The sequence below is a fragment of the Haliotis rufescens genome, unplaced genomic scaffold (genome assembly GCF_023055435.1).
Source record: "Haliotis rufescens isolate VD_foot unplaced genomic scaffold, xgHalRufe1.0.p SCAF_32, whole genome shotgun sequence".
Lineage (NCBI taxonomy): Eukaryota > Metazoa > Mollusca > Gastropoda > Lepetellida > Haliotidae > Haliotis > Haliotis rufescens.
Window position 1 is genome coordinate 4,958,578 of NW_025964024.1, and position 13,788 is coordinate 4,972,365.

At 38.9% G+C, this 13,788-nt stretch overlaps 1 protein-coding gene across 15 annotated transcripts in view; it reads right to left on the reverse strand.

The window, feature by feature from the left end:
• LOC124147667 (phosphatidylinositol-binding clathrin assembly protein LAP-like) overlaps window positions 1-13,788 on the reverse strand; it is a 70,618-nt gene that overhangs the window by 56,314 nt on the left and 516 nt on the right. The gene's annotated exons all lie outside the window — the stretch shown is intronic.

The window sequence follows — 13,788 nt, forward strand, 5'->3', positions numbered from 1 at the left end:
TGGCACCTTACCCAACTGGCCCCTGTCAAATGTGCTGTGGCAGGTATGTGTGTCAAGCGTCAAACATTATGATGCCATCGTTTAGTGCTTATAATCAGATAGCTTGTTTATCATGAACTAATCATTACAAGTGTTCCTTGATAACAGGGCACATCCTCCCTGTTGAGAATACCTGACATCTGTACCCATTATCACGATAGTGACTTGCCTACCTGGTAATGCAGTTGATATAACAATCGGCCATGTCGAGACATCTCTAGCTGATAGAACCTCAAGACGAATACACCCTGGGCTATTTCCTTGCAGGACAGTATTTGCTTTCAATCACACTCACAGTATAAACATGATAAAGACATTTACTCTAAAGCTGATCCATAAACATGATAACGAGGACAATTTTATACATTTTCTTAAGTGGGTGATATCATAACATATTTACATCTCAAGTTCATGAAATACTGTTCCTTATGCCCACACCAGGTTTTGTATTGCAAACATCTACTCCAAGTGTAAAAGTAGGTGTGTCAGTATCCCACATGTGACACACTAGTGCTGGTCAATAGTACTGCAAGTAGTCCCTTGCGTCTCGGGCCTGTCTGACTAATGCATCAGGGCCATCAGGAAATCATCCACCACAGGACAGACCTGATCACTGCCTGGCACACAGCGTGAAGAGGTGCTAGTCACATAAAAGGGTCATAAATGAGAACGTAGACAATGCAGACAGTAACTGGCAGCTTTCTACAGAGAGGGGCCCTCAGCCATGTCCATGTAATCATGGCAATGGTTGCAGACCTACGCATAAAATGATTTTGGGACCAAGCTGGAATTTAAATAAAATAACACGTATTAAGCCATGTTCAAATTTGAGTGTTGATCTAAAAGTGTATGCATGAAGGCCAGCCATGTTGTTTTTTCACGTATTGTGACTGAGTCTGACTATAACATTGCTAAATGGTACTGACGTTCAACTTGTATTTCATGATTTTTAATGAAAAGATAATGACTAGCTTTGTGATTATTTTTGTTAGTTTGGAAAGTACTATATTTAAAAGCACTGACAAATTGTTTATTTTAATTTCTTTGCCTTCTGTATACTGGCCTAGAAGAAAATAACTAACAGCCTTGCCTAGACTTGCTTATGGTTCCATGGAAATGAACACACGGAAGCATACTACTTTTTCTAAAATTCAAAAGTCTGAATAGGTATTTTAAAGCAAATTATAAAGGCAGTGTGTCCTCCTCAAGTGGTCACCAATGCAAGAACTTCCGTGTAGAAGTGTAAAGACTCTGACATGAGAGAGAACTATGTACACAATGTTTCAAAAGATTCTTCCCTTTTTTCTGCTTTAGGCTTTAACTTAGACTTGCACAAGTCTCTAAGACAAAAATCATAAGTATAAATAATAAGCACAAGTTGTCCCTGTAAGAGACTAGAGTCTTCAGAACTGTCCACATATCTAGACTTGCCTATTATATGGACAGGATTACTATACACCCATGGACTGACGAATATGTGTGCCTTACACAATTTACATACCGGTACTTTATTTACACACCTTAGATGCTTTTCATCTGAACGCATAGTAAATTTACATATACGCACATATGTATAGTTACACATGTATAAACTTACTACCTTAGTAAATGTTGTGCATGCGAACGGGGTACTAGCGTGTCACATTTATTAATGATCCGTGAAGATTCGGGTAGAATAGGTCTTCAGCAACCCATGCTTGCCGTACCGGCGACTATGCCTGTCATAAGGGACGACTAATGGGATCGGGTGGTCAGGCTCACTGACTTCATGATGCATGTCATCGTGTCCTAGCTGTGTAGATCGATGCTCATGATATCATCACTGAATTGTGACTCGATTATTTACAGACGGCCGTCATATAGCTGGAATATTGCCGAGTGTGGCGTTAAACAACAACAGCCATGGAGCACAGCTAGCTTTAACTCTACTTTCTTCATGGGAACTGTACACAAGTAACAAGCTATTTCATTAATCCATCATAACAGTTCCAGTTCCAGAATCCTAATGCCTAATATTCACATTCTTGTATATATTTGTATGAAACTGGTAGTAGTTTCTGTATTGCTATACCATTTGTACTGTACCATTCTGAAGAATCTGTAGATCACTGTATTGTTACTCCTATCAACATTCAGAAGCCGAAGTCGCCAACCCATCAATAGTTTATTTTCTATGCAATCCATAGTCCTGGGAGCCCTACTGCCAGGGTCGTGGTCAGAGCATTCCTTGGAGAGGCACCAACAGCCAGGTGCTGATCATCCTCTTCAGGTGAGAACTGGGACCTTAGCAGCATGGCCAGATTTGATGCTGACTAAAGACTACATTTGCTTATCTATCTAAATGTTTGCTTTCACCAAGTCACACCTCCATCAGTGTAAGTGGAACATGTAGGATCAACAGTGGTATAAGCCCCGATGTACATGCATGGGAAACAGCATCAATCCACTCCCAAAGAAAATCTCATGGTTTGGTCCAGGTAGTCCATCAACTAAATGTCTTTCTTAAAATCTTTTTTTTTCCTTTAAAAGGCAACTATGCTTGTCGTAAGAGGAGAATAACGGGATCGGGTGGTCAGGCTCGCTGACTTGATGCATGTCATTGTATTCCAATTACGTGGATCGATGCTCATGACGTCAGTCACTGGATTGTCTGGTTCAGATTCGACTATTTACAGACCGCTGTAATATAGCTGCAATATTGCTGAGTGCTGCGTTAAACAACAAACATTATTATCATTATTACATCTCATACTATAGCCCAACACAACTGTCCCTGGAGCTGAACAGAATGTCTCATATATTACTTAGACACTATTGGGCTCAAAATTAATAAGACACAGTACACTGAAATCAGGACCATGACAGTTTCTTTGAGGACCGAGCATAATACACTGCACAAGATTAGTCTGGTCCAGCAAAAACAATTTCTCAAACACCATTTGCAAGGGCTTGTGGCAAGTGCTGGAGATTTCATCTCTTTACTCCAACTTCGGAAGGGCTTTCTGCAATAATGCTCTGAAAAATCAATACCAGTAGTTGGCAATTGAAGTTGGATGAGGTAATTCTATCCTGACTTGTGTCTCCCTTGAACTCCCCCGGCATCTACTTCTATTCTTAACCATGCTTTCCATTTCAAAACACCTTCAATGCACAAGGGCACAGCCTAACTTTCCAATCACAACCAAAAGCATATCCGACACAGCCATAAATCCATTTCTTCCTTCACACTGACTGATATCTTAAATCTAATTAAGGTTTATAATCCTACCTTTGAAAATTCATGGATCGTGTTCTTGGCCAGAAACATTCACTGTCATAATACCAAACTTCCAATATCTGAAAAACACTGAATTTTGCATCTAGACCAATTAGTGAAACCCTTTTCCACAAATCAATATTTAGCCAATACTTACAACAAAAATCACACAGCCACCGTCTGTTCTAGGGGTTCATATTACCATCCAGCGGTTTATGCTTGATATCTACAAAATTATGTCTCGTGAAACATTAGACAAAGATTGAAGTGTATGGCTGTAAACCCCATACAATCTCCAGTTTACACCACTGTGTAACCTCATAACCCATCCACGCACCTAGCAAGGAACACCGCTTTCATTCACTCCGGATTCCATCCCTTGTTTCAAAGACTGTGCAGACCAGTGCTGGCGAGGCAGTAATTACAATGACATTCAAGGGTTATCAAAGAAGTGCAGATAGTGTCCCACACCAGCAACACCAGATGTGTTGTAGAAGGTTTTCACTGGCCTGATAGTAAACAGAAAATGTAAATACCAACCCTGATATAATAAGAGCAATGGTGAAGATAAACCTATCCTTCCTGAACACTTACATAGTGTTTGATAGTGGTTGTTAGCTAATTTGGGTAATGTCAGCTGAGATTATGAAAAGCAGGGTAAAAATTTACTAAGTGCATTTAAGACCATAATAAATACCAAGCATCTAACTTCTAATGACGGGTATTTGTCGACTATATATATCGACACATTATATACAGGAAGTAGGTCCCTAGAGAAGTTTGTTTGTTTGTTTGTTGTTTAACGCGGCACTCAACAATATTCTAGCTGTATGACAGTAGTCTATAGAATAATCAAGTCTGGACCAGACAATCCAGTGATTGACATCATGAGTGACTCACATGGAAACAAGAAAATAACCAGTCACTTGTAATCTTATCATTTCCTGGTCACTTGATTTACATATGCACAACCCGAATTTGTCTCCAGCAAACCATGCTGGTACCATGGGGATTCCTGGGTTAGAATTTGTCCCCAGCAACCCATGCAAGTCATACCATGGGGATTCTAGGTTACAATTTGTGCCATGTAAACTATGCTGGTCATACATCAGAGGCGACTTAACTAAGTAGTCAAGCTTGGTGACTTGGTTGATTCTCAATATACCCCGACGGTGTGGATCACTGTTCATAATGTCAATCACTGGATTGTCTGATCCAGACACGACTATTAAAAGGCCGTCACCGTGTAGCAGGAATTTTGCTGAGTGCTGTGTTAAACAATAAACATGCACACACTTATATACATGCCCTTGGTTTCGACATCAAGTACTTTAAATGGACTGTCAATAGATATCAAACACTTTTTAAAGACTGACTAATAAATTCTAAACAGTAGCACTTTCCATTGGAGGCTCATAAACACTATCCATTATAAAACTGATGCCAGAGCAAGGACCAAAATCAAGTTGGATCAGAGATTTGAACTGCCAAATGTAGGGCAAAGGGGGCCAAGCAGTCTACATCTTGCTGTACAGAGTTGCTTCCCTTGGCAGTAACAGGATCTGGCAGTTATGGTTTCAAATGCCAGATTTGCCCTGACTTTGACCCTTGCTGTCAGTTCCAGTCTCCATAGGAATTTATTGTTTACAGTATGACAGTATATATACACTATACATTTCAATCTGTATCAATATCACATTGTTCAACAAATTATTTACATTGCACACCACCTGGTTTACAAATGAGTACTGATCATCATTTCATTGGGTTTGTAAATGATGTGTTCCTCAGTTAGTAATATTCCAGCTATATGACACTGGAATGGCCATAATGGATTCTGGGCCGAGAAGCTAATGGCTGATGGCGCTATCAATGTCCAATGGTGTCCTTTCAGCTCAATGTTTGTTAGTTTGTTTGTTGTTTAACGCCGCACTCAACAATATTCCAGCTATATGACAGCAGTCTGTAAATAATCAAGTCTGGACCAGAAAATCCAGTGGTTGACATCATGAGCATCGATCCACACAATTGGGATACAATAACATGCATCAACCAAGTCAGCCAGCCTCACCACCCAGTCCCGTTAGGCGCTTCTTAGGACAAACATAGTCGCCTTTTACCACAAGCATGGGTTGCTGAAGACCTATTCTATTCACATGTCTTTCATCTCCATGCCACTATTTTGTGATAATCTGCAATCTACCACTTTAGCCACTACTTCGAAGCCTGCATCTAGTAAAATATTTTTCTGTATAGGAAGTTGAGCTAATAACAGTCGACATATTTAACATTAAAATCTACTAAAAATTATATAAAGAGCCATGTTTGGGATAGTAGACTCAAAAGATTCTTGCACAGACTGAAAAGGGATGGAAATAAACACTTGCAAATAGGATAGAGGCTAGTAGAAATTAATAAAAATTATGATTCTACTAGTCTGTAAGTATTTAGACATAGGCTGTAAATCATATATCCTCCTCTCAATTCCCCCGTCAAATCACTGTTAGACATTTGGCACAACCTTTCAGTTCTTAAAGATTGAAATTTGAAAGTCTTATTTAATAAGGAGTAGTAAACTTTTGCAGGGGTAGCAGGGGGAAAAGTCCCACTAGCCCTGTGGGTTTGTTAGGTTTTTTAAGTTAATTTGCATCCCTGACTGACCATAGGCATCAAAAGGTGATTGGGGGGAAGAGACTTGATTTATACAAACGACACATACATTACCATGTTTACAAACCATTGTGTATCATGATAACTATCATAAGAATTTTAAGAATAGTGAGTTGTGTTTGATGCTGCTTTGAACAGAATTTCAGTTATATCACGGCTTGTTAGCTTGATGTGGTTGGAAAGTTCGAAATAATGCAGGTCACAGACGTTTACCACTTACACGAGCACAGGTATAGAGCTGACAAACCTTGAAACATAATCAGGGCAAACCGGGGTTCAAACCCACAATCATAGGCTTCTGGCGTGACCAAGGGACACAACTCTACACAGCGAATGGTGGCGCCTTTGACAACTGGGCCACTTTTGCTCCATATGATATGATGAAGCTAAACAGACCATTGCGTTACATATCAACATGTTCCAACAGTCACTTCAGTAATTCATTTGTATCGTGTGACAGAGCCCAAGGTGACCGAACGGTACAAGATTACCAGCACCATACTGGTGAAAACAGGGTCATGCATATGGCACAGAAGAACCCAAGATCATAAATCTGGGCAAATTAGGGATTCGAACCCAAGACCAGAGGATCTGTCAACCTACTGAACACCCCCAGTAGATATGATACATTTCAGAAACAACCTATAATCCATGTTAAAAGTTCCTGAATATTGAGTTCAGTAACCAAAACAAACACATTCCCCCATCCCCTCCACTATGATCAACACACAAGCTTTGTATGGGGCAAGGGGATGAATAGGGCTTGTGGTACTGCAGGGAATGTGACCTGTCACCAACATCTGTCAACACGCTGATCAAGTACGAGGACCAGAACAGTGCACTGTATCACTATTATCTCTTCCTGACCACAGCCAGCATATTCAGTATCTACTATGGCGTGAGGTGGTAGTTATCTGTCCACACAGACCTACTTAATTAGCCTCAGATTTGTACCTATGACTAAGTGTAGCAAAGATTAACCACTTAAGTTTTGTCACTTAATGAAGTCTTAACAAGCCAGCTTCCCTTTGACATTTGTCACTTGTGACGTAATCAATATTGAAAAACACAACCTGAATTCGCTTATAAGCAAACTTGATGACATAATTCCTTATACATGGTCAAATCTCCACACATAGATAAGGTCTCAACACCAATACCAACACTACCCCCATCACCAACACCAGCCGACCTCCAACACACACACTTAATTACAGTAAACTTACTACCTGGCTTCAAAGACAACATCATGCCATGCATCAATATTTTCTATAGCATCTGATTGCAATCTTAACCTTTATAGTCACTGTATTGTATTCCTGGTCAGAACAGGTCCCCTGAGACTCACGCTTGTCACAAGAGCCGACCAAACATCGGATGGTACTGCTTTGTGACTTGGCCGATTGTCTACATACCTGATGACACGGATTGTTGCTCAAGGTGATTTGTCTTTCAAAAACTTGATTTAAAAAATGCTGCATTGATATATCTGGCTGACGGCATTGTTAAACATTATTCCCTCAGTATCAGTGATTGAAATAAAAGAAATTGCCAGACTGCCATCAGGACCCACAGACTTTAGAGGCTGCAGGCCCTGACCTAAATCTTCAGGCCTTCATTAAAAAAACAGCAGCTTTCTGTGACAAATAAATTGATGAAACAACTGCCGGCCATTAGGAATCATACTACTTTGAAACTATGGACTTACCTGCCACAGGTCTACAGTCAAGTGTTTATTTCGAACACTGCTCGCTATAGTGTAGTATACCATGTTAGACTAACATCTAGTCTCTGAAATGAACATATCGTACAGAAACAAACAGTTGTTCAGTTATCTTAATAAAAATATAATAAAAAGGAGCCCAATGACTCTTCATTCTGATACTACATTAATCTAGACTTGCCTAACATTACAGACTTGCATGGGCTGTATTTGATATATATTTGTATCAGGGTCTGTAAGACAGACTATATACCATGTATACTTTCATCAGAACAACTGTTTACCCATGATGCCTGTGACACAATAGAGAGCTAGTAATATCCAATGCTACCCAGGATATGTATTGCAAGTATTGCCAGTTCCATTAGCATTGTTTTTTAAAAGCAGTGTCTACAAATAATTGCGACATGTACCAATATACAGGGGTATACACCATTGGTCAAATCCAAATTGTCTGCACCTCCTTTCGGACTAGTAGCTTTTGTAAACTAACTAGATTTTGGAAGACACCAACTAGTCTCTCTGGATTTTAACTAGTCTCGGACTAACGAATATGTATTACAAACTAGATGATGGGTGTGCTAATTCTGCATGTTCATAGAAAATGCTTTCCATCCTCTATTTTTTGTTTGTATTTTATACCCAGTTTACAAGGAAACAAACCGTATGCCTGTAAACTCAGTATTAGGTTTGGTTTGATTTGATTTTCACAATATTTTCCTTCTTTGTATGCCTTATGTCAAACAATGTTGTTCAAAACCTGTACAACAATAGAGACATAGAGATATTAAACATATTGGATTTGACCATTTGTTGTAGATGCCACAATATTGCTGCTATATATAACAGCAGCCTCACATATTTGTCTCTGGGCTAGACAATCCTGTGATTGATATTGTGATCTACATCCCATGTTGTCAGCATCTGATCAATTTCTACACCTCAACAAACGAATTTCAATTAACCAGTACATTGAAATATCCTTACATCCCTACTTGAATCAATTTATACACTCATATATATATATACATAATGATGAGCTACACTTATCTGCACTTAGACCTGACTTAGTGTTAAAGGGAATAAACTATATAAAAGTCATTCCAGTTACTGTTTTGTGTATTCTGAATGTTTTCCATTTTCCCAGTGCGCAAGGTTTTGTTATGCTTGTTGTATTGTTTATTCTACTGTAGTAATCTACTGTCTACCAGGTTTACCTATCACATGTATATGGTATTTTGCAGTGAACATGAGTGAACAAACGAACGAACGAACGAACGAACGAACGAACGAGGTGGGTTTAACGTCGCCTTGAACAATATTCTAGCTACATCTATGTCACATGTCAGCTTCATGTGGGAGGAAAGACCAAAGTGATGAAGGTCTCCGACATTTACCACTTTGGTGAAACCTATGAGCACGATTTGTGCTGACAATCCAAGAAACATAATTTGGGCGAACTGGGACTTGAACACATGATCATTGGTTTCAGGTGTGCCCAAGGGACGCAGCACTTTAGACGACTTGGCTACCTGTGCCCTGTTGTGCCATGGTAGAAAAGCAGGTGTAAACCAAGCGTTGACTTAGCCTGTAGCCCCTACCCTGTGAAAACTTATTGTTCACATACGCAGCACATTATTTAATACAAACATACCATAAGATATAATTTCAGAGACAAAGTGTTAGTTTAATGGTATTCCTACACATAGAATACAATATAATTTGCATGTAATTAATTAGAATCTAGTCTGGTAACTAGAACTGTTTTCTTGTTCTTGAAAAGTACCGATTCTATCAAGAAGAATGTTTTCAAAAACAATTGTGCAGCTTAAACAGTTAAAAGTAATTTATGTCATAATTTCAAACACTGATTTTTATTCCAAATTTACTGTATTTACAATACAGAAACATACCCATGCTAATAATCTCTATATATTACACTGCTACTCTTGCTTTATCCCTGTGTTACCATGGTTACGGGTTTTAGATGCGAAAGGAACAATCGTAGTGTTCTCACTTATCACAACAACCATAAAACAAGTCACTTACTTATAAAAAGACAACTTTTCTTCAAAACCAAGCTATTATCTGGGTATTTACAATGTCTATGTGACACCACACCTGTTATTATAGCACATATAATCGTTATAAACATGGCCATCCGAAAATGCATGATGTCTGAAAACTTATGAGCCGACGATATATATTTAAAATTTAAATAATCTTAAGTGAAGCAGGTTGGTATAGTAGCGGTTATTTCTTTACATTTGGAATAGTCTGAACAGTTGCATTTAACCAGTTATTGATCACTATATACAGGCATCCCGCGATCTTGTCATTTCAATCGAGAAAAATATATATTGACATACCATAGACAAATAACATCAACTTATTACGCGTCAAAGTATGGCATTTATGAATTACTGATGCATTACGTAACAACAATGATTCAAGGCATTAATGGCAGTAATTTGATCGTGGAAAAGATACTGGAAAAGAGCTAAAACAATTAGCCACAAATACACTGAACAATTGAAGCAATCTAGACTTGCTTGGGGGCCTTCAGTTTTGTATTAGGGTCTGTATGAGAGCCTAACACAGGGCATGTTTAATGTCCAGATGAGACACTTATCAAAAGAAAGTTTGGGTAGGTAGCCATCAATGAACTGCTTCACATAAGCCATGTTCACTTTCTTTCATTACACACTCATTGTTTTAATGCTTTCCGTGGTCAAAATATCACATCAACATACCAACGTTTTGTCTTATCATCCTCCAGTGTTCACATTAAACAATGGCTGGCAACCATCATTACTTCATCATGATTCATGGCCATATGAAACTGCCTAACAATGTGTCGAGGGACTATTGTCTTGAACAGGGCTAATGATTCACTGAGTGAGTGAGTGAGTATGGTTTTACGCCGCTTTTAGCAATATTCCAGCAATATCACGGCGGGGGACACCAGAAATGGGCTTCACACATTGTACCCATGTCAGGAATCGAGCCCGGGTCTTCAGCGTGACGAGCGAACACTTTAACCACTACGCTACCCGACCGCCCTAATGATTCACTGAAGTATCAATGCACCACCATATTTCACAAAATATGTTTGCAATGATTTTGTTTGTTTGTTTGTTGTTTAACGCCGTACTCAGCAATATTCCAGCAATATGATGGTAGTCTGTAAATAAGCGAGTCTGGACCACACGCAATTGAGATACGATGACATACATCAACCAAGTCAGCGAGCCTGACCACCCGATACTGTTAGTCACTTCTTTTGACAAGCATAGTCACCTTTACGGGAAGCATTGAGGTGAATGTTGTCACATCTATTTTCAGACATTTAACTTGGAATGGGGCCGATATCAACATTGATGAAACGACTATGTCAGGTAATAAAATAACATTAGCATACATTTCATTTTCCTTACAAATGTGAGAGGTACTTCCTGCATCTGTTCAAAATCATAACTTATTGACGTCAGTTGTAACAGAATCAATACAACATTTTACTTGCCATTGGCTAAAATACTCTTATATTGTATGTAGGACTAACTGGTTTAAGAGTATAATGCACATGCAAACTAAATGGTGAGTGAGGCAACATGAAACAGGGTTTAACGTTGCATTAAGGTCTAGTGCAATTCGATAGTGATGTGTGTGTGTGTGTGTGTGTGTGTGTGTGTGCATGCGTGAGTGAGTGAGTATGATTTTACGCTGCTTTTAGCAATATTTCAGCAATATCACGGCTGGGGGAAACCAGAAATGGGATTTACACATTGTAACCATGCCTGGAATCGAACCCGGGTCTTCGGTGTGATGAGTGAGCGAGTGGGTATGGTTTTACGCTGCTTTTAGCAATATTCCAGCAATATCACGATGGGGGGCACACACCAGAAATGGGGTTTTTGGACCCGTGTCGGGAATCGAACACAGGTCTGCAGCGTGATGAGTGAGTCAGTATGGTTTTACGCCGCTTTTAGCAATATTCCAGCAATATCACGGCGGGGGACACCAGGAATGGACTTCACACATTGTAACCCCATTTGAGAATCAAACCTGGGTCTCGGCATGACGAGCTAACACTTAAACCACCAGGCTACCCCACGGCCCCTGTACTACTCATGACTTGCCTTGGTTTTATAGTGCTAACCCACTGAAAATCAGTCTATTGACTCTGAGCCAAGCAAGGTAACAAGTACGTCTTTTGGTATGACAGAGCTGGGGATAAAACCACAACCTTCCGCACTCTAGGCAGCTCTATTAGCTAGACCTCGGACGCGGTCGAAATGGTGGGGATGTCCAAGCTGATTCTCTTCTTTCTTTGGTTGCCAAAACACAGAAAGTGAAATCAAAAGTTATGTCCAAAGTATGTGTTTCATGTTTTTTTATATTGCGATTAGTGTTTTGAAATCAGGACTTGTGAAATGTTGCCTGGATTGGTTATTTTATGTACTGTCAGTCTGTCAATAAATTACCAGAAACACTGAAATAGCAAATTTTGCAATCCACTTAAACCGGCCACCTACAACATGTACAAATACTTACACCTGCAAATGGAATATTTGTTCATATTGTCTATCTTGTATCATTATCATAACAACGGACATGGATAGACATGTAGACATGTATTTGTTTCCAAGTGTGATATGGGGCACTCACTTTTAGATGTTCAGGTGTGCCCTCTGGTATTCAAGTTTGCCAAAAAGAAAACGTCTGATTCAGCTTCAAAAACCTGTTACTCATGTCACAATGATGTAATTTATAACGTTAGAAAGCGCTTTTCCTTTTCAATGAGACTGATAATACCATTTTCAATTTCTGAATCCTCAGGTTTATTTCATGAATCCTGTGCACTAAGCATGTTTTTCGGGTTTATTCATGTGAAACTACATTTATCACTAGCATGATTTTAGAAACAAGTCGGGTTTTTTCTTTAAAAATAAATGATTACTATTAAAATATAAGGTGTACCCTTCAGGCATCAGGAACTTTTTATAAATCTGCCATTATGATTTTAACTATGACACGACCACGCCAATACAAGAAGGTGCATCATTTAATCCTGTAGCCTACTTAGTGCAATGATTTATGTGTAGTATGAGGTTCTGTTCACTGGGGTCACTGGAGTCTATTATCCCGTAACACATGGCATGGGTGCAATACTGGTATTTCTATGTCTTCCATCACTCTAGGAAGCTCCGCTATATGGCTGAAATAATACTGATGCGACGTTTTCTAACTCACTCACTCTAGCAAGCAACAAAACTAGTTGCAATATCCACTTCACATAAATCTGGCAAATATCAAACAGTAACCATCTGGCTCACTTATCAATGTTAACACACATGGTATCAATATGGCAACACTAGTACTATAAATATAGATGTAATATGAATACAAACACAAATCTACCAACTGTCATCATGGTCATAGCTACTTGCAATTGACTGAAAGCACATTTGCACATCTATTTTGACACAACTTTCACACAACATACCAAGCATGCTTAACTTATGCTACTGAAAAATGTGAATTTGCAATTAAGAGGTTTACCTACTATCTCTGAAAGAAAATATGCTCGAAGGAGTTGGTGCAAAAAGAGAGCTAGCTCCTAAATCTTGTAAACATACAAAACTTCTATTCCAAACATTTTCAAGCTGGAGCCAGTAACTTTTTGTTGCATCAACAATTTGTATTTTTTCAACCTCAATAAGAATTTACTGTATTAAGTAACAGTTGCAACTTGCTACATCATACACATTCCACCAAACTGGCTCTGACACACCCCCTTGTTAGACTTGAAAGTCACACAACCATCAACCATCAACATGATCAATGCAAACACTTATTTTAAAAATAATTTTAATATATTTAACATACTTAAATAGATTGTCAGTGAAATTGAATTTCATGTATATTGATATCTATGAAATACATGTACATTACAAATCCACAACTACAACAAATGTCACTTCCTATTTCATCTGACAGCTAAGCTTGACATTTCTGACAGTTCTGAGTGGTGTGATTACTGTGCAGAACATATATTCCATAATTTCGATGTGACATGCCATTATGGTGATGCTAAACA